The sequence below is a fragment of the Protopterus annectens genome, chromosome 5.part0, assembly GCF_019279795.1.
Source record: "Protopterus annectens isolate FY-2018-M chromosome 5.part0, PAN1.0, whole genome shotgun sequence".
NCBI classification, from domain to species: domain Eukaryota; kingdom Metazoa; phylum Chordata; order Ceratodontiformes; family Protopteridae; genus Protopterus; species Protopterus annectens.
The window spans coordinates 495,810,831-495,830,821 of NC_056735.1; the positions used below are offsets into that span (position 1 = coordinate 495,810,831).

The 19,991-nt window shown below is 40.3% G+C and overlaps 1 protein-coding gene across 1 annotated transcript in view; it reads left to right on the forward strand.

The window, feature by feature from the left end:
* Positions 1–19,991, forward strand: part of SLC38A10 (solute carrier family 38 member 10) — a gene marked incomplete in the record, with an annotated part of 1,157,663 nt that overhangs the window by 241,738 nt on the left and 895,934 nt on the right.

Consider the following 19,991-nt stretch of genomic DNA (forward strand, 5'->3'; position numbering starts at 1 on the left):
TTCTACTTTTAGGAAGTGGCCAGATCTCATGCGGACCCTGTCTGGCATTATTTTTGTCTTGTACACTTTATAGTGTTTATTCCTTTCTGTTTGTCCTATTGTGTAAACGGATGGCTATCCTTATAGATTTATACTCATAAATTGTTATGGTCCAGTAGCAAACTTAATCTGAGGTGGTTCAGACAGGATAGGGGAGGAGTCAGAGCTGTTAGATCCAAAGCTTTGGCATGAGATCAGATCAGACTACCCACTTGTTTAACCAGATGAAAAGAAGACAACACAGATGTATTGTTAGGGTGAGTACATAACTTTCATGTATCCTTTGTCAGAAATGCAATAGTGATACTGAAAATGCAAAAAAAAAAAAAGGACTGCCAGTGAATGTAATGTATTTACAAAGCAGAGATGGTCTTCAGCCAAAGTAGTTAAGACATTGCTTGTTAGTAAAGAGGTGAGTAAGAAGGATTATCAAAAGTTACTGTATCTGATATTGTATTTTCCATACATCTCAGCCTGTGAGTTATCAGATCTGCGACCAGCAGATCAGAATCTTCAGCTACAAATCTTCACCTTCTCTCCCATAATGCACTTAGTGTGTCCTTAAATCTTGTTTGCCATTTCCATGGTCAGATTTGCTTACGTAAAACTCTGTGCAGCTAAGTGTTTTTTTTTTTCATATTTAGCTTTGCCATTGTACTGTTTTTTTACCACTCCAAATGTTTTCTTTTAGTTTTACGGCTAAGTTTTCACTTCTTGTCTTTATTAGGGTTATTATAGTGTGGTTGTGGTTTGGTCACCATTTTTGGCATATTCCTATAGTGGTATTGTTAGAGAAAAATATTTCAAAAGACCAAAAGCATAAGGTTCAGTTCAGGTATCTTTATTCTTGCGCAAGGATTCAAAAAATGCTGTTACAAAGTTTGTCTAACTAAATCAGGAAGTGTCACAGTTATTATACCTTTCTTTCAAGACATTGCCCACTACGACTGACGTAGCAGATCACCAGTTCACAATTCTGTTACTTTACAGATGTTTCTCACATTTCTAGCTAACTCTTCAAAGTTTAAAAAAGATTTTTTTAGTAAACAGGATGGCCTTGACAACCACTGGTCAATTATAACTTTCTTGCTATGTGATGTTACAAGTCTAGGTACTATGGCTAATTCAAGCACAATGCAAGTACAGATTTCTGAAGCAGTTCTTTGATGTCCTTCAAGAATGCAACTGCAGTCATAACATATGGGTTGTCCTGCCTCAGGCAGCCCTCGGTCGGCCGGATTCCAAAGTCTGGGTCCGACGTCGGCTGATGTCGCATTTCTCTCCGACGTCAGAGCGGCTGGAGTACATAAGCATCAGCCGACGCCATTTTCTTCAGTCTTTCTTGCCGCGGTGCCCAGCAGAAGCAGTTCAAGTGCCGGTCGGTCAGCTCCTGTATTCTTCGATTCGAAGTCATCAAAAAAAGCTAAGTACCCCGTTGGGGACCTTTTCTTGCCTCAGCCGATGTCAGAAATTACTGAAAAAGTTAACAATTGTCTTTCTTGTGGTAAACAAATACCTCATAAGGATTTCCACTCTTACTGTCTTCCTTGCCTTGGCCCAGACCACGACGTCTCGGCCTGTGTCGCCTGTGCTCGCTTCAATAAGCGCACTCTTATGTGCCGGGCGGAGTTCGCTGAAGATTTTTTCGGCGAAAAATTTGCTTATACAATGACTTCCGACATCGCAAACTCCCAAGAAACGAAAAGACCGGGACCAACATCCTCTGCCCGCATCTACCACCGACTCCACGCCAAAACCTACCGCAAGTGCTCCGGTTCCTCCTGAGACGGTTATTCCACCGCTCCGAACCGAAGACACTGCATTACCTACGACTCCAATACCGGATACAACTCCGACGCCAGTTATAGATTTTCCTCCGGATACTGAAACCGAGGAAATGCCCGAGACCATTGCTGTAGATAAGGTCACTCCTGCACGTGGAGCTGCCAGGCCCCCTATGGCCATGTCTATTAAGGCCTACACTCGGGCTAAGGCAGCCAGAAAGACCAAGCACCTTACTGCTAAAGCCTTACCTCAGCCTACTCCAGAGACACAAATCATGACTATGCCGCAGACTTAATTTCTATGATTAGAGGTTCACAGGCCCATCCTGAGAGAGGATCCCAGCCTCCTTCTGATAAGAGGCCCTGGGTTGAACCCTCTGACCCTATCCCTTCAGATGAAGATTCTGAGGACTCTGTCCACTCCGATGGCCAGGAAGAGCTCTTCCAGACCTATGAGGACTCGGATGCAGAGGATTCCATTCCTCGGCCTCTCCTCCTGAGGATATTTCTTTTGGGGAAGTTCTGCATACCATGAGGGAACATTTCAAGTGGCAAGGCCAGGAATATTCTGATTCCAGAAAGCGCCGAACTTTCCTTAAAAAGCCCCAGCACAGGCCCTTAGCTATCCCTCCTGTGCTTGATGTTTTGGATGATTTATATTCTGACTCCAGTGTTACCCCTGATTCTCTTCCTCCTGCTCCAGCCAAGCCAGACAGGTATTACAGGGTCCCAGAAACACATTCCCATTTATTCAGGGCCCATACTGTTGATTTGGAAACTATTTCTCAGGGACCTAAAGGTGTTTCAGCTTCCACCTCTAAAAATCCATTGCCTTCCAACAGGGAAGCTAGGTCATTAGAGAGATGGGGAAAAAGGTCTACACCTCCACTACTTTATCTATGAGAGCTTTGAATTGCCTTTTTCACATGTTGCAATATCAGGATTTCCTGTCAGAAGATTTACAGAAAACATTGGCCTCTCCTGATCCTTTAGACAGGAAGTCTTTGCAGGAAGCTGTACATAACTCTCAGCAAGTCAGCAATCACTTCCTGCAGTGTGGATATGATGCACTGGAAGCTTCATGTAGGGCAGCTATGACAGGGGCAGTCATTCGTAGACATGCATGGTTAAAAGAACAACCTCTACCAGATCATGTTAAGGAAAAACTTCTGGATGCACCCTTGGAAAAGAACAAGCTTTTTGGTGCTAATGCTAAAGATGTGTTAAAGTCCATCGAGGAAAAAGCAAAATCAGTTCAGACAGTTAAAGATTTCCTCCAGGTTCAACCCCCCAGATTCAATAGGAATTGGCCTTCAAAAAACTGGTCCTTTCCTAATCCTGAAAAATTTCAAAGGGGTAAAAACAGACGTGGCCGAGGAAGAGGACAATACAGAGGTCCTTACATTGGACGACAATGGCAGCCAGCAAACCAAAGAAGTGACACAGGGGTTTCCTTGCCACACAGCCACAATCTCAATGACTTTCCTCTACTTCCGCCTACCAAGGAACAAATAGAAGCTCCCTTGGGTGGAAAATTATCTCTGTTTTCAGACAATTGGCATAGATTGACAAAGGACAAATGGATTTTGGACATTATAGACCAAGGTTACTGGTTCCATTTTCATACCTTACCAAGAAAACAAGGCATGCCAAACCTACCACAAAACCAGAGGGCAGAGGCTATCAAGCAAATTTCTCTGCTGGCTCGGATAAAAGCAATAGAAAGAGTTCCACAACAAGAACAAGGCCAGGGGTTTTACTCAAGACTGTTCCTTGTTCCAAGAAAAGAATCTCAATGGAGACCAATACTGGATTTGTCCGCATTAAACACCTTTCTCATAGCTTACCCCCTTTGCAGACTGACAATGAATCTTTGGGAAAAATCACTGAGCCTAAACATACAGTTACAATCCCAGTTTGTTCCAGGCAAAGACAATGTGCTGGCGGACAGCCTAAGCAGGAATTTCGCAGATCCACATGAGTGGAGGTTACATCCGAAGATCTTCACACAACTCACTTCGACATGGGGCAGGCCAGAAGTAGACCTATTTGCCTCTCACCTCAACCATCATCTACAAAAATTCTGCTCAAGGACATATCATCCACAAGCTTGGAAAATAGATGCTCTCTCATTCAACTGGAACTCCCTAAAAATCTATGCATTCCCACCTCTGCCACTGATGACCTCAGTATTACTAAAGATCAAAGCAGAGAGACCCAAGGGGATCCTAATAGCTCCAGACTGGCCAAGACAACACTGGTATCCACTACTACGGACATATGTCACACCAAGAAGTGGGCCCTTCCCCAATGGCCCCTACTTTTGACTCAACACAACTTCAAAACAGTGCATCCAAACCTTCAGACACTGCAGCTAACGGAGATCCCATGAATAACCTCAATCTATCTCTCTCCAAGGAAGTTCAGCGGATATTAACAGAGGCTCGAAGACCATCCACCAGAAAGGTTTACTTAGCAAAATGGAAGAGATTCAGCATTTGGAATACCAGCAAGGGACATGATGCATCATTACTGAACATCCCACTCATCCTGGAATATTTGGCAGATATGCTACAGAATGGACTCTCATATTCTTCCATAAAGATACATGCTTCAGCTATTTCAGCTAGATATAACACTGATCCGCCTGTCTTTTCACATCCTTTGCTAAGGCAATTCCTCAGGGGAATCAAGAACATTAAGCCACCAAGAAAGGCTCCAGTGTCAGCCTGGGACCTCAGCTTTGTCCTAGAAAAACTGACTCTCCCTCCATTTGAGCCAGCAGCTTCAGTCGACTTACAATTTCTCTCATGGAAGACAGCCTTCCTGTTGGCAATTACCTCAGCAAGAAGTGTTTTGGAACTACAGGCCCTAATGGCAATACCACCGTTCATAATCTTTCACAGAGACAGGGTCTCATTAAGGACCAACCCTACCTTTATGCCAAAGGTGGTATCTAGGGTTTCTTTAAATCAAGCTATTCATCTACCTGCTTTCTACCTCAATCCTGAGAACAAAGGGGAAAGACTGTTACATACCTTGGACATTCACAGGCAACTTCGATACTACCTGGACAGAACCAAGACCAGTAGGAAGTCTGAACAACTTTTTGTAGCTTACGCCCCTGCAGTCCAAGGAAAAGCAATTTCAAAACAGACTGTTTCAAAATGGATTGGACATTGCATCAGATTCTGTTATTCCTTTCATGGGAAGACTGTTCCTGCTAATGTCAGACCACATTCCACCAGAGCTACAGCCACCTCTACAGCATTTTTAAGAGGGGTGCCTACAAAGGACATTCTAGAAGCTGCTACATGGAGCTCCGTGCATACATTCTCCAAACACTACAATCTCCCTCTATACTCCAAATCCAGAGCAGGCTTTGCTTCAGCAGTCCTGCAGGGTTTGATTGCCACACCATCTTTTTCCTAGAGCATTCCTCCTCCCCCAGCTAAGCTATGGTATTCTACCCATATGTTATGACTGCAGTTGCATTCTTGAAGGACATAGTACAGTTTTGTACCTACCGTAAATGTAGATGTCCGATAGATATGCAACTGCAGTCGGATTTTCCCTCCCTCCATACCCCTCTATGTCTAGGGTCCACTCCTATCCCTTTTTCTCTTAGCTGGGGATATCTGTTATGGTGTATCTGTTTATTACTTATTTGTCTGGAATCCTGTTTTTGTCTTCCAATTTGATTACAGCCTTCCTTGGAGGGCACCTGGCATCTGGGGCAAGAAATACTGAAGAAAATGGCGTTGGCTGATGCTTATGTACTCCAGCCGCTCTGACGTCGGAGAGAAATGCGACATCAACCGACGTCGGACCCAGACTTTGGAATCCGGCCGACCGAGGGCTGCCTGAGGCAGGACAACCCATATGTTATGACTGCAGTTGCATATCTGTCGGACATCTACATTTATGGTAGGTACAAAACTGTACTTTTATAGTATCTAACTATCTTGAAGCATGTGCACATTTTCATTAGCATGAACAGAGCTTATTGTTCATAATGAATGGATCTACAGAAATGATTATTTTCTATTTAATTTCCTGACCTAGCAGAAAATCACCTGCTTTCCAAGGCATAAACATGTATTTTGCTGTGCTAGCAAACTAGGTCAGAGAGGATCTTGCAGTGTCAGAAAGCACAATTTCAGAAAAGCATATTTTCAGTTTCAAATAGAACTAATGCTGCATATAGAATAAAAACGTGTTAATCTTCCCTTATGCACACTTATGTTAATACGTATTTTTCTAACATTTCCCCCCTGTTAATACTTTTGATTCTATTTCAAAAGCATAAACAGTTTGTTTCTTCTCCTAACCTTTTCCTTTGAGGATTTGCAGCTAAGAGAGTCATTCAGTTTAAACTTATGAAAGTGTTTCCTTTTTCAACAGTTCTTCAATTTCAGTACTTTTAATACAAAGTCTCAGAAACTGACATGTCTATAAAATCTTTGATTAATTTTTTCATGCAGGGAATTCCACAGCAAATGCATGCTCCTAACAAAAGTAATCCCACACAAATGGCAATCAGGATGTTCATTAGGATGGAACACCACCCCCCAAACAAATTCTGGAAAAAGTCCATCAGTGGGTTTGGGCCTGGCCTGGTCATGTCTGACACTTGCTGAATCACCTCCAAATGATCATTGATTTCGTGTTTATTGGCGGGAATAAACGAACAACACTCGTCTTTGATTAAAGCGCATGTACCACCTCTCGCCGCTAGGGTGAAGTCAAGAGCCATGCGGTTTTGAAGCACTACAGTTCTCATTGCATTCAGTTCATCAGTCATTAATTCAAGAGCACAAAAAGTTGCATTGCTCATGACCTCGAGAAGTTTGGATAGCTTTCTCAGTTCCCAGATTGATTTAACTGCACCATATGCAGGGGCTATGCCAGCCCAGGATATGGTAGTGTCACTCAAGTCCATGTGTGCTAGTTTACTTTTGTTTTTCACAGAGTTATGGTTTCTCCAGCCTGCTACAATCTGTCCCACTGGATTCTCAGGTTTCTTTGCGACGTCTCTGACGTTTCGAATCCTCTCATGAGGCAAAGCTGTAGTGTGTCGTATGGCCGGGACCAGGTAACCCAAAAAACAACTGCCGGACCAATTCTCAGGCAACCATTTGTATGCCTTTTTCCCACATGTGAAATAACAGTTTTCTACTTTAGTATTGCTATACACCTTCCCTGCATGAAACATTTTCTTATCTATAATAGACAGTTGCTTTAAAAGAACAGGATTATGTTGTATATCACTGACAGTTTTATGCAAGGACTCAAAGTATGAGTCATAATCTGCATCACAAATTGTTTCTGTATTTTTAGCATTTTTAGGTTTAATATAACATTTATAAGAATCCGTTACATTACATTTGCTCCAACCTACTTGAATCGTGTCATTCTTAAAAAAGCATACAATTCCTGTTTGTGTAACAGGTAGAAATAGTGCAATTTTGTCTCTAGATTTCACAGGTGTAGTCTCAAAAATCAAGTTTTCCCAGGTCTCATTGACCCCTAGGGGGACAGCAGCCATCAATAATCCCCAGTATGCTGTTGGTATAGCTGTGCAAATCCAACAATTCGAAATATTAAAAGTGTCAGCATACACATATTTGATTGCTTGGTAAGTGTTAAAGTTCGGATGCCAGTCTATGAGAGTTGAATCACGTTTGTTCAGTCTAACTGGTGTGGCTGAAGAAAAGAAAGGCCACAGCAAAAGCCACAGCAAAAAGAACATTGTCACTAATGCAGTTATTAAGATGATTATGCAACACTGCTGAATATACTGCTGAAATCGTTCAGTATTTCTGTTGTCTCTAGGTCTTGTCATCATTTTACTGCTGCTGTGTGTCAGCAAGAGTTTTATCAAGTTCAAAGTTTTTGAATAGTTTACAGTGTGTCAAATGAATCCAAGATGAACGTTCTGCAATCTTGACTGCTGTGAGCGTGCTCAGCAGTACTTGATATGGACCTTCCCACTTTGGTGTCGTCCAGTTCTTCTTTTTGATTGTCTTCACCCAGACCCAAGTGCCTGGGGCTAATGCTACTTTGAATGGTTTAGTTTGGTCTTTATCTGAAACAGAATTAAACTATAAAAGATGTTTGTTATTTAGCATATTCTTCATATTTTCTGCAAGTGTCCAATCTGCTTCCTGGTCTGCAGACATGAGAGGTTTCCACTGAGGTATATAATAAGCTCTTCCGAAAAATTTTTCGAAAGGTGTCGATCCTTTTGCATTCGGAACAGTTCTCATGCTCAACAGTGCCAGGGACAAACAGTACACCCAGTTCTTCTGTGTTTCTACTATAAGTTTTTTAAGCTTATTCTTTAAAACTCCATTGTGCCTCTCTACTAACCCTGCAGATTGAGGGTGATATGCACAGTGATGTTTTAAAGAAATCCCAAAATACTGACTTAACTGTTGTATAGTTTGGTTAATGAAATGTGTACCATTGTCACTGTAGATCTTTTCCGGTATGCCAAATCTAGGAATAATTTCTTTAACTAGGGTCTTTGCAACAGTGGCTGCATCTGGTTTACTAGTCGGAAAGGCCTCCACCCATTTGGAGAACATATCTACAATGACAAGGCAGTACTTTTTGTTTTCACATTTGTTCAATTCTATGAAATCCATACAGAGATAGTATGAAACGGATACGGTGGTGTAGGGAAACTCCCTTGCTTGGGCTTTAATGCCCCTTGTGCATGATGTTTATTACAAGTGTGACATGACAGGCAAAAATTTTTAGTGTAGTTTGTAAACCCATATGTAGCGAACACCCGATTCACTAACTGTACCATCCCCCCTTTTGAGACATGGCTCTGCTCATGGTTCAATAAAGCTGCATATCTAAATAAATTAGATGGTAATATCGGTTTTCCGTCTTTGGAGATGTACAGCCCTTCCTTGAGAATTGCTCCTCGTCTTTTCCATTTCTGTTTTTCAGCTTATGTAGTAAGCGTCTGCATTGTTTTCAACATTTCTAAGTGTAAAATCTCAGAAGGTTGTAATTCCTCATTCAATAAATGCTTCTGAGGCTGCTTGCTTTGCAGCTGTGTCAGCTCTCGCATTGCCTTTTGAAATCCTATCTTGTTGTTTTGTATGAGCTATGCATTTACAAATAGCTACTTTCTGAGGCAACTGAATAGAATCTAACAAATCTAAAATAAACTGTGCATGGTTAATCGGTTTGCCAGTAGATGTCACCATTCCTCGATTCTTCCACTGTTGTGCAAAAACATGTACAGTAGAAAAAGCATACTGGCTGTCTGTAAAAATGTTTACACTTTTACCCTTTGCTAAGGTACATGCCCGTGTCAAGGCAATCAACTCTGCTCATTGTGCAGATAAGTTATGTGATAGAGGTTTCGCTTCTACAATCTCAGTATCAGAAACTACTGCATAACCTGTTAGGTTCTGTCCTGTAGGACTCCTTTTGCATGAGCCATCCATGTAATATGTCACCTCGGCATCATCCAAGGGAACATCCGTGAGGTCTTTTCTAGGCAGTGTCTTTTGCTCAATTACCTGCAGGCAGTTATGGGGTGTGCCATCCACAGGAGTTGGGAGCAAGGTAGACGGATTCAAAGTAGTACATCGTTCAATTGTCATGTGAGGTTGGCTCAGCAATATAGTCATACAAGAAAGATGCCTAGCAGGGGAAAGATATGCTACTTTTTCTTGCAGTAAAATGATTGCGACTGCATGAGGCACTCTCAATGTGAGAGGGTGGAATAACACTACTGAGGCTGAAGCCAGCACTGCCATTGCAGCTGCAACTACTGCTTGTACACAGTGGGCTAGAGACCGCGCCACTGGGTCCCGTTGTGATGAATAATAAGCAATGGGGCGTTGTTTGTCTCCATGCTGTTGAGTCAATACTGATGTCATATAACCTTGCTTGCAATCTACAGTTTGGAAAAAACGTTTGTGATAATTTGGTAATCCTAAAACTAATGATGATGCTATCAATTGTTCCAGCTTGCAAAAAGTTAATTCTGCTTCTGGTGTCCACTGTATTAAATCTTGTGCTGCCATAGGCTTCTTAAAAATCAGGTCGGTTAAAGGTGCAGATTCCAAAGCATAGTTTGGGATCCAGCTTCGACAAAAATTAGTCGTACCCAGGAAGGACATAATTTCCTTCTTGGTTGTGGGTTTTGGTGCTTGTAAGATCGCTACTTTTCTGTCTTCATCTAATGTTCTGCCATCTTTGGATATTACATATCCAAGGTATTTCACTTGTTTTCTCCAAAGCTGCAATTTATTTTTGCTTACTTTGTGTCCTTCAACTGCTAGGAATTTTAATAATGCTATAGTATGTTCCATACAATCTTGCTGGGTAGGGGCGGCCAGCAGGATGTCATCAACATAAAGTAAAATTTGACTACCTCTCAGTGGGATAAATCCCGCTAAATTCCTTGCCATCTCTTGTGAGAATATTGTTGGGCTTTCACTATAACCCTGTGGTAGTCGCGTATATGTATACCGCTTCCCCTGAAATGTAAATGCAAACCAATACTGGCTGTCAGGGTGTATCGGTATCGAAAAGAACGCATTGCTGATATCTACCACAGAAAATTACTTCTGTTGAGGTATTAAATCATTCAACAAGGTATGTGGATCTGGCACTGTAGGTGCTCTTGGTATTACTGCGTCATTTACAGCTTGTAAATCTTGGACCATACGCCATTCTCCGTTTGCTTTTCTGACTGGGAATAAGGGTGTGTTACATGGTGAATCGGGAGATTCCACCAGTATTCCCTTCTTAAGCAAAGCTGCTATGATAGGTTTAATACCTGCCTCTACATCTTTTCTCAAGGGGTATTGTCTCTTTTGTGGTCTAAATGCTGACTTTGGCGTGATAGTAACTGGTCCTGCTGTGCAAATTAGTCCTACGTCTGACTTTCCTGTTGACCAGAGAGTTTCTGGTATGTCTAACAAAGCTTTTTCTTCCTCTTCTAATGAGGGCTTCTCAGCTGTCTTTGCTGGACTGCAAGTATACAGCTGGATGTGTTTGTGTTATCCAGTTCAGTTTCTGTCTTTGTATTCCCTGTTCTGACAGTTCTGATTCTGTCTGTTTTTCCCATTTTGTAACTTTTTCTCCTAGGTCTATCCATTTTAAACCTTCCTCTTTAGTTAAACTAACATGCGGTATTATATTTGATTTGTAAAGTGAAAAGAACTCCTGGGGTAATGAACAGCTAACTACACTGTTCCCTTTCATGTCCCAGTACAGATTACACAGTACTAATATGTTTGCATGATTTTTAAACAGTTCTTGTTCATATTCTTTGTCAGATCCTGGTGTATTACAATAATACAGAGTACAGTGCAACAGGTGTTGTATGTCATTGCAAAGGGAGGGGAACTTACTGATAGCTACATTCATTAACTCTTCAGTTACTGCTCCAGGACCAGTCGTAACTAAGTCCTGGGCTGTACCAGTAAAATGTCTCACCTTCCGTTTGCACTGCAAAAGTATTGGTTTGTCGCTGTGCTTCCATACCCTGCATGGTTGGAACTACTGCTATGCCTAATAGTTGCATAAGATCTTTGCCCAAAAGGTTCACTGGGCATTTTGCAGAAATAACAATTTTGCTTTTCTGGGTTAATCCTGAAACAGGATCTGTTATTGTAATGTTATGGGAGAGAGGCTCCCGATACAGCTGCCCATTAGCTGCTTTTACTAGTATAAAGTCATGTGATTCTGAATTTTCTGGTAGTTTGGAGGGGTGTACCAGGGTTCGTGATGCCCCTGAATCGCACAAAAATTTGACTTCCCTTCCTTCTACCAGGAGTGTCACTTCTGGTTTTGTGTCAGCCAAATAGAGCTCTAAGCTCAATAAGGCTAGGTCTAATATTTCATTTTCTTCACTATCGGTAGTTTCCTGCACTTCCTCTATTATCACATTCTCTGCTCCTTCTATCACATTCTCGTTTGTCTTTTCTCTATTATTCCTATCTAGTGATTCCTGACTTTCATATAGTCAGTCCTCACCCTCATCGTTTTTGTCTTCCACTGTTGCCTTCTTATTTTTCCTGCAATCCCTTGCCATGTGTCCCTTTTTCCCGCATTTGAAGCACTCACCTCTTTTCTTTCTCCCTTCAAAGTCTTCTGATCGCTGATCAGATTGTTTGTTTCCCTGGGCATTCTTTTTGCCCTTTTGTCTGGACTGTAGTAAATAAACTTCTCCATCTTCCACAGCAAACACTTGGGCTTTCTTTTTGTTGTTAAAATGCCTTTCGGCATGTCTAGCATATTCAAGCAGTGATTGTAATCTGCTTGTACAATGGTCTACCATGTGTTTAGTAATGAAACTACTTATGGGTGTAATACTGCCTTTCAAAAATGCATTCTTTAACTGCTGCTCATATGGGGAATCTTGTGTCTGATCTTCAGGCACCTGCATTCCACAGTGATTGTTAAAACATTCCAATAATCTGGAAAAATATCTATCAACAGTTTCACTTTCTTGTTGGATGCATTGGTTAATGCAAGTCCAGTCTGCCCTAGGCTTCCATTTCTCAGAAATTCGGTCTGTCAGACCTTTCACTCTGTTGTCTAGTTCTGCTCTGCTATGTGGGAGGGGCCTAAGTGCAGCGTCACGGGGATTCCAGTTGCCACTGATCATGTGCCAATCTGGACCTACTATTTGTCTGACTACTTTTTCTACTTCCTCTCCGTTTAAGTGATAACTTAATCTCATGCCCTGTAAGTCTTCTAAGAACTTTCTAAAATTAACTTTTGGATGGGGAATTCCCTCTGTGGCTTTCCGGATGTCTTCCGGTGTTCACGGTCTGTATACTAAGAGAGTTGAGTCCTGCCTGAGGATTTCGTACTTCTATGAGTGGGCATATCATATCTCTTCTTCACTCATAGCCCGTGAATTTCCATTCATTTGATATAATTCAATATCCCCTTTTAAATTACGTGTTCAAGACCTAGTCTCGATAGGATCTCTAACAAACCAAACAGCAGTGGTTTTATAGGAACAACTGGATATTGTGGAGGTGGGTCAGTTTGTTCTTTTGCTTCATATTCCAGTAAGGGAACTGGTAAGGGAACCGAAACCGGAGTGGGCGGAGAGGCCGATGCTGTAACGAAGTTATTATCCTTTGTCTAAAAACATTGCTTTTGAATTTTTATTTTTTTGCTCTCTTCGGTTTGCTTCCTCAATCCACCTGTGTGCTTGAGGAACTCCTAATTTACGCTGTTTTTTAACCCGACCTTTAGAATCGGTTTTTAACTGTCTGATAAGTTTGATAAGTGAGGATCTTTCTAGATTCCCATCAAATTCATATTTATTAACCCATTTAGTATAATATTTAACGTTGTCGGCGCGCTGTGATTGCATATATTTTGCGTCTTCGGTTAACTGTGGGCTTTGGGGTCTTTTCGTTTTTGTGCACGTATTACCCATTTTGTCTTAACCTTTTAAATGTTACGTAACCCTTTTGTTTTTTAATGTGGTACCACCAAGTGTTTACAGTCCCTTCAGACTACCTGCCTACTCATTCTGTTTCCCTGATCTATGACAAGATAGCAATATTTCTGTCCCTGAATTGTAAAAATTCTCACAGAACAAATACAATCAAGTCCCTGATCTAAAATAGAAAAAAGTAGATTCACCTTACCTGAGCCTCAGCGATTGGTCACTCACTGTTCAAACGGAACCCGCCTTCAGTCGTAGATCAGAAAAGTGGCTGGCCTCTTTTGCACGACAATTCAGTTGGAGGTCTTTCAATGAAGAAGATCCAATGTGGTATCTTCCCTGCGCAGTTTCATGCCACCTGGCCCATCTGATCCCAGGCTAAACGAGGGTTTCCGGCTCCAAAGGACCAAAAAATGTTAGAGAAAAATATTTCAAAAGACCAAAAGCATAAGGTTCAGTTCAGGTATCTTTATTCTTGCGCAAAGAGACAAAAAATGCAGTTATTTTATTATTTATTTATTTTATTTTTATTTTACATTTTCAGTATATATATCCATTACAAAAGTTGACAATAGGAGAAACAGAAACAACAAAGTATTTCACAGAAACAGCAAAAATAAAGACAAAGAAAAAGTTCAAAAACAAAAAAAGTTTTTTAAAATACAAAATTTCAGTAATTTTTAATTTTTCAAAAGCAAAAAATACAAAAACAAAAAAGTAAGCAAAATTAAAAAAGAGAGTAAAAAAATAAAAAAAAGAGATAAAAAAAAAGAGAGTAAGAAGTATTAAGATCAAAGAAGTAAGAGCCAACTTATCAGGAAAGGGGAGAAAAAATCAGGAATTTGGTTTTCATTCAGGCTGAGTTACTTAGTTGAAAAGGTTGGTAGGGTTAAGTGAAAATTTTGGTGGAAGGGAAGTTTGGTAATCTGGATTTGAGAATTGTTGTGGTGATTGCGTGAATAATTTTGTTTTGTGAGTGAACTTGCTTGTTTGTTTACTTTTTTAGGCCTCTTGTAGTTTTTAAAGAATTTGGTGAGAATTGTAGATATAATAGTTTACTAGGTTTTGTAGGCTGATGTAAAATCTTGTGAATAAATGAAGTAAGTAGCTGTTTATTGAATAGGGTGATGTCCATGGGTATGAATAGGTGGTAAGGTTAAGGCAGTGGTTTGTAATAAGGTGTGCAGTTAGGCAATGAGTTCTATGTTGTTGTAGGTGGTTGCTGTGCTTATTAGTTGTAGGATGGATAGGTTGGTATATAGGTGAGGCATAGAGTAGAGTGAAATAGGATAGGTGGGTTTATAGGTGAGGTATCTTGCTGATTCTGAAAGGTGGGGTCTGTACCAGAGGGTTTTGGAAATTCTTGATCCAATAGGGATCGTTAGGTGCCGAGTCAGTAAAGGGCTAGGTTATTATTTAATGATCCAGAGAGTAGAGGTGGCGTGAGCTGTTTCAGACCAGTTTCATGATTTATTTGAGAGATTGATTCTGTTTCATTTGTGATTTTGGCTTGGGGAGTATCTTTTTTTTATTTAGTGATGAGGGTAATTAGAATGAATTGTTTTTCACTAAAGTAAAGAGAGTTTTTGTTTTGTGTTCACAGAGCCAGTTGGGGATGATGAGGCACATACCAGAGTTGAATCGTCAGCATATTGTATGCATTATTGTATGAGGAAGATGTTTCATTTATGAAAACCATAGAAAGGAGGAAAGGAATGTAGTTTTTGAGAGGGATCCATGGGGGAAGGGTGATGAGACTGAAGAAGATAGTCCCCAGAGGATTCTTGGAGCTTGTTTCAAGGAGGGAGGTTTGCTTCCATTTTACTAGTTGCTGATCAAGGGAAAGTTATTCCTTGGAACCATTTATTAGTTACCATTTTTTAAGTTTGTCAAAGTTTTGAAAAGGATGAAAAAAGAGCAGATAGTAAGTGGGTATAATTAGATTGGTTTATAATGCTATCTGTAAAGGATAGAAAGTGTTGTGATACTGTTATTCCTGCGACTTATTTATATCTGTAAATAACTAGAAGGTTGTTTTTGTGGCATTGTGGTAGTAGAATGCGAGATGATGTTGGTCCACCATCTTGTTGAGAGATAGGGGAGAGAAAGGGAAGTTAGATAATGCAATGACTGTTCATAATTATAGGAGGGGGTTGATGGAATGATATACTAGATTTTATTTTCCAGAGGAGATGGACTTCAGATATCCAGAGATGGTTCTGTATTATTTATAGAGTGCAGCCAGCTGCTTATGGTTCAGTTGAAGGGGCTGGGGTTAGGGGGCCACATTGCTGGGGTGGTTTTTTGCAGGAACCAGCAAAGGAGTGTATCAAAGATGCATGTACAGGTTGAAGGTTAAGTGCTTGCTGGGGTAATTTGGTGAGGAGGTTGTGTTGTGTTGGCTAGTGGTAAGGTGGTGGTTATGGTTTGTGTTAGTTTCAGGAAATAGGTGTTAAGGTGTTTTGCCTGGGTGGGTGGAGGCTCTAAGTGGGTCTGAGGGGTAGTAGGTTTTTGGCTCTGGGAGGGGTAATTTGTTGATACCTTCCTGGACTTTTATTTGGATGATTTTTTTGATACCTTTTGTGGAATTTTTGTTGATTTTTTTTTTGTTTTGTTATTTTTTTTTTAATGCAATTTTTGAATTTTTATAAGGATTTCTATGATCTATTGGGTTTCTCTAAAGTTTATTTATTTCTTGTTTTTTTCCTTTTTTGTCCATTTCGTAGGTCCTTAGACAGCCAGGGGCTGGTTTTGTTTTGGATTTTCAGTGTAGCGGTGGCTGGTGTTTTTTTTTGGATCATTGAGTACAGGCTCGTGTTGCAAAGCTTTGTTCTTCAGTGAGTTTTATTTGGTTTGAATTGTTTTTTTTGTTAAGAGCATTTTAAGGGGTGATTGAATGCAAGCTTTTTTGAATTTTGAAATTTCTAAAAGCTATTGGATTATGAATGTAAGTCTTATTGCTAGTGGAAGTGTAGTCTTTAGGTCCTGTCCTGATGTTGTCAGAAGAATAATAAGGTTTGATGAAGATGGGCTGTTTTTGTGGATCCTGGTGGGGGGAAGGTAGTTTGTTTTTGTTTGTGGATCCTGGTTGGGAAGGTAATGGTGGGGGTGTGGAAGCCAAAGAGGGTTATGTGTGTTGTGGAGTGGAGAGATGTACAGCTGTTCCAGGAGGCATTATCACCGCCTGCGATGGTTTCTTTTGTGTAGGGATATTGGAAAGCCAGTTTAGGTATTTTATAAGTAGTACTAATATTGTTCTGGGATGATGAAGCAGATAATAAGGGATGTAAGAGCAGATAATGTATATAGATTTTTTTTTGATTAATTGGGAGCTAGGAGGAGGAGGTTGTATCTCTTTAGGAGGAGTGTGCCTCAGATCTGATGTAATGTTCAGTTCCCTCCCTCCTCTTTTATTTTTACGGTCCAAGTTTTTTTAATTCCTGTTATGGTGGGACAATGTCATTATCTTTTCTGTAGGTTTAAGCCATGTTTCAGGTTAAGGCATAAGACCTCAAAGGAATGATGTCTAATGAATAAATGATGGTTCTAATATTTTATGTTGTTACTTCTTATATTGAGTTGACCTTATAAGAGTAGAGTAAGGGCTTTTAGACATTTTAGAGTTGGAAATAGGGGCTAAATAGGAGATTTTGGGATGGTGAGATTAGGACCAGGGTTTGGGTGAATGTCACCGTGTAGAAGTAAGCAGATTTGAGGGTTAAGTGATAGTTTAAACAATTTATAAAGAGAGAGCTGTCCTTCAATTTATAAAGAGAGAGAGTTAGAGTTTGTCTGACTAAATCAGGAAGTGTCACAGTTATTATACCTTTTTTTCAAGACATTGCCCACTACGACTGACATAGCAGATCACCAGTTCACAATTCTGTTACTTTACAGATGTTTCTCACATTTCTAGCTGACTCTTCAAAGTTTAAAAAAGATTTTTTTAGTAAACAGGATGGCCTTGATGACCACCGGTCAATTATAACTTTCTTGCTATGTGATGTTACAAGTCTAGGTACTATGGCTAATTCAAGCACAATGCAAGTACAGATTTCTGAAGCAGTTCTTTGTTTATAGTATCTAACTATCTTGCAGCTTGTGCACATTTTCATTAGCATGAACAGAGCTTATTGTTCATAATGAATGGATCTACAGAAATTATTATTATTCTCTATTTAATTTCCTGACCTAGCAGAAAATCACCTGCTTTCCAAGGCATAAACATGTATTTTGCTGTGCTTGCAAAGTAGGTCAGATTGCATCTTGCAGTGTCAGAAAGCACAATTTCAGAAAAGCATATTTTGAGTTTCAAATAGAACTAATGCTGCATATAGAATAAAAACGTGTTAATCTTCCCTTATTTAAAATAAGCATTGCACACATATGTTAATACATATTTTTCTAACAGGTATCCTTTTCTGTTTTCTGACATTTTCAAAAAAAACCAGGAAAAATTAAGACTGTATTGATATTTTTGCTAGTTTATAATTAGTATAGTTGCAGGAATTTTCTCCTCGGTGATTTAGTGCTCCTTGACTTTTCTGTGTACTTGTGATGTTCATGATGGATAAGACCTTGAATTTTAAAAAGTGCCTGGAGTGTGGGTATAAGATGCCCCCGGGACACGCATGACAAGTATGTTTATTGCCTTGATGTTGCCCATTTAAACACAGATAGCAAAGCTTGTGCAACCATTAAAGCCAGAGCTCTGACTGACCACTAAGCTAAGTTAGTTTTAAATGGAATGCTCCCTCTATCTTCTGTTGGGCCTGTCCTTGCGTCTGTGTCCCCTTCTCCTCGTAAGCATCCTGTTTAGAAAAAGAAAGAAAAATACAACATAAGGATAAAGACAGGAAGGAGGAAGAAAAAAAATGCTAAACAAAGATAAAGACAGAAAGACTGCTTCAGTGTCACCTGTAGAGGGGCAGCTGGATCTGAAGGCCCCCAGGCCTGCTGCACCTCTGGTTATCTCTTTGAATCCCGACTGTATGTGGGCCTCTTCTAAGGGCCAAGATGTATTCTCAGCACCTTTAGAGACAATCTGAATTTTCTTGGGGGTCTTTTTCACTCTGGGCTCAGTTACTCCACTTTAGGTTTCATTTGACAGCCATTTCCAGTTTTCATGTGGGTCAAGGACATATGCTCATTGCAGACTAAGGCCTTTTTGAAACTTTTTGAAAGAGGCCTTCCTACTTAGACCTTCTGTAAAAGATCCTATTCCTCCTTGGGATTTGTCCATCATTCTTCAAACTTTGACAGTCTCGTTTTGAGGCAGTGACTACAATAGATTTTAAGTTTCTCTCTTACAAGACTCTGTTTTAGATTGCCATTACTTCTGGTAGAAGAGTTTCTGAGCTCCAAGTGTTATCACATAACCCTTCTTACCTTATTTTTCACAAAGTCAATCCTTCATTCTTGCCTGAAGTGGTGTCCGAATCCAGTCTGAACCAACCGATTCAGTTACCAGTTTTCTTCCCAAACTTTAGAAACAGAGTAGAATAAGTGCTTCATTGTTTGGATGTTTATCATCAAAGATTTTATCTGGATAGGACCATACACTTTAGGATATCAGACCAGCTCTTCTTGTCTTTTTCTAAGGCTAAGTTGGGTAAACCATTTTCTAAAGTTACTTTGTCCAGATGGCTTTCCTGTTGCATATCCTTTGTTTATTCTTTGAAAGGTGTGCCATTGTCCATTAAAAGTTCATTCCTCCAGGACATTTACCACCTCAACAGCTTTTATGGTTGTGCTACCCTGGGTTATATGTGCGCCATGGACTTTTGATCTTCCATTCATACATTTATTGCTCATTATAAATTGGATATTCAGTCAAGGTCCAGGGCATCCTTTGGCAGTACCATTTTGCAGCATGTTTTATCCTAATGTCACCCAGTAGTCTGGCTGAAGACTTAATCCTACAAGATGAGGTGGATGGAAAAGACAAAATCAGATACAAAAGTTATATGTTTACTATAACACTAGATCCATGTTGCCTTCCATCCATCTCAGCCATCCCTTCCATCCATTCCCCTTCCAAATTGTCATTAGTAGAGTCTGTAGCTCTTGGAGGATCTAATAGACCATTGGGAAGTCTAATTTTAGTACCTTCACAGTCTAATTTCCTGTTATTGTGGGTGAGACTTTCTTAATGTAGGTCAGGTAGGGCAAACTCGGTCTGAGAAGGTTTAACCATGCAGTACATTATAGGAGAGGAGATGGAGCTTTGGAGCTGAAGATTCTGATCACCCATCCTCAGATCTGATAACCCACAGGGTTAGATGGATGGAAGAAAACAACATGGATGTAATTATGATAAGTATGTGACAAGTGGGTAGGGAATAGTTTGATAAACTAACAGATTTAATTAGGTGCAATATTTCTTCATACTTTTAATGTAGTTTGTGGCCTATTGGCAGTAAGAAGAGCATCCTCCTCCAGCACCTCCAGTGATCTGAGCATTGGACAGTTGGTCAAAAGAAGTGAAGAATAAATTTTGTGGTATTCCCTGACTTAAATATCCATTCTGGCATAGGTCATACTGGACTACATGAGAATACCATATGCTATGTCATGACCTTGCCTTAACATCTGGTCAGTGGGTTGCAATAATATATGCCTTGACTGTCCCTACACATTTGACTAGGTTAAGGTTGTTAAAATAAAGTACCTGGCCTCCTTTGTTCATAGGTTTCTGGGTAAGTACTAAGCTAGCTGCC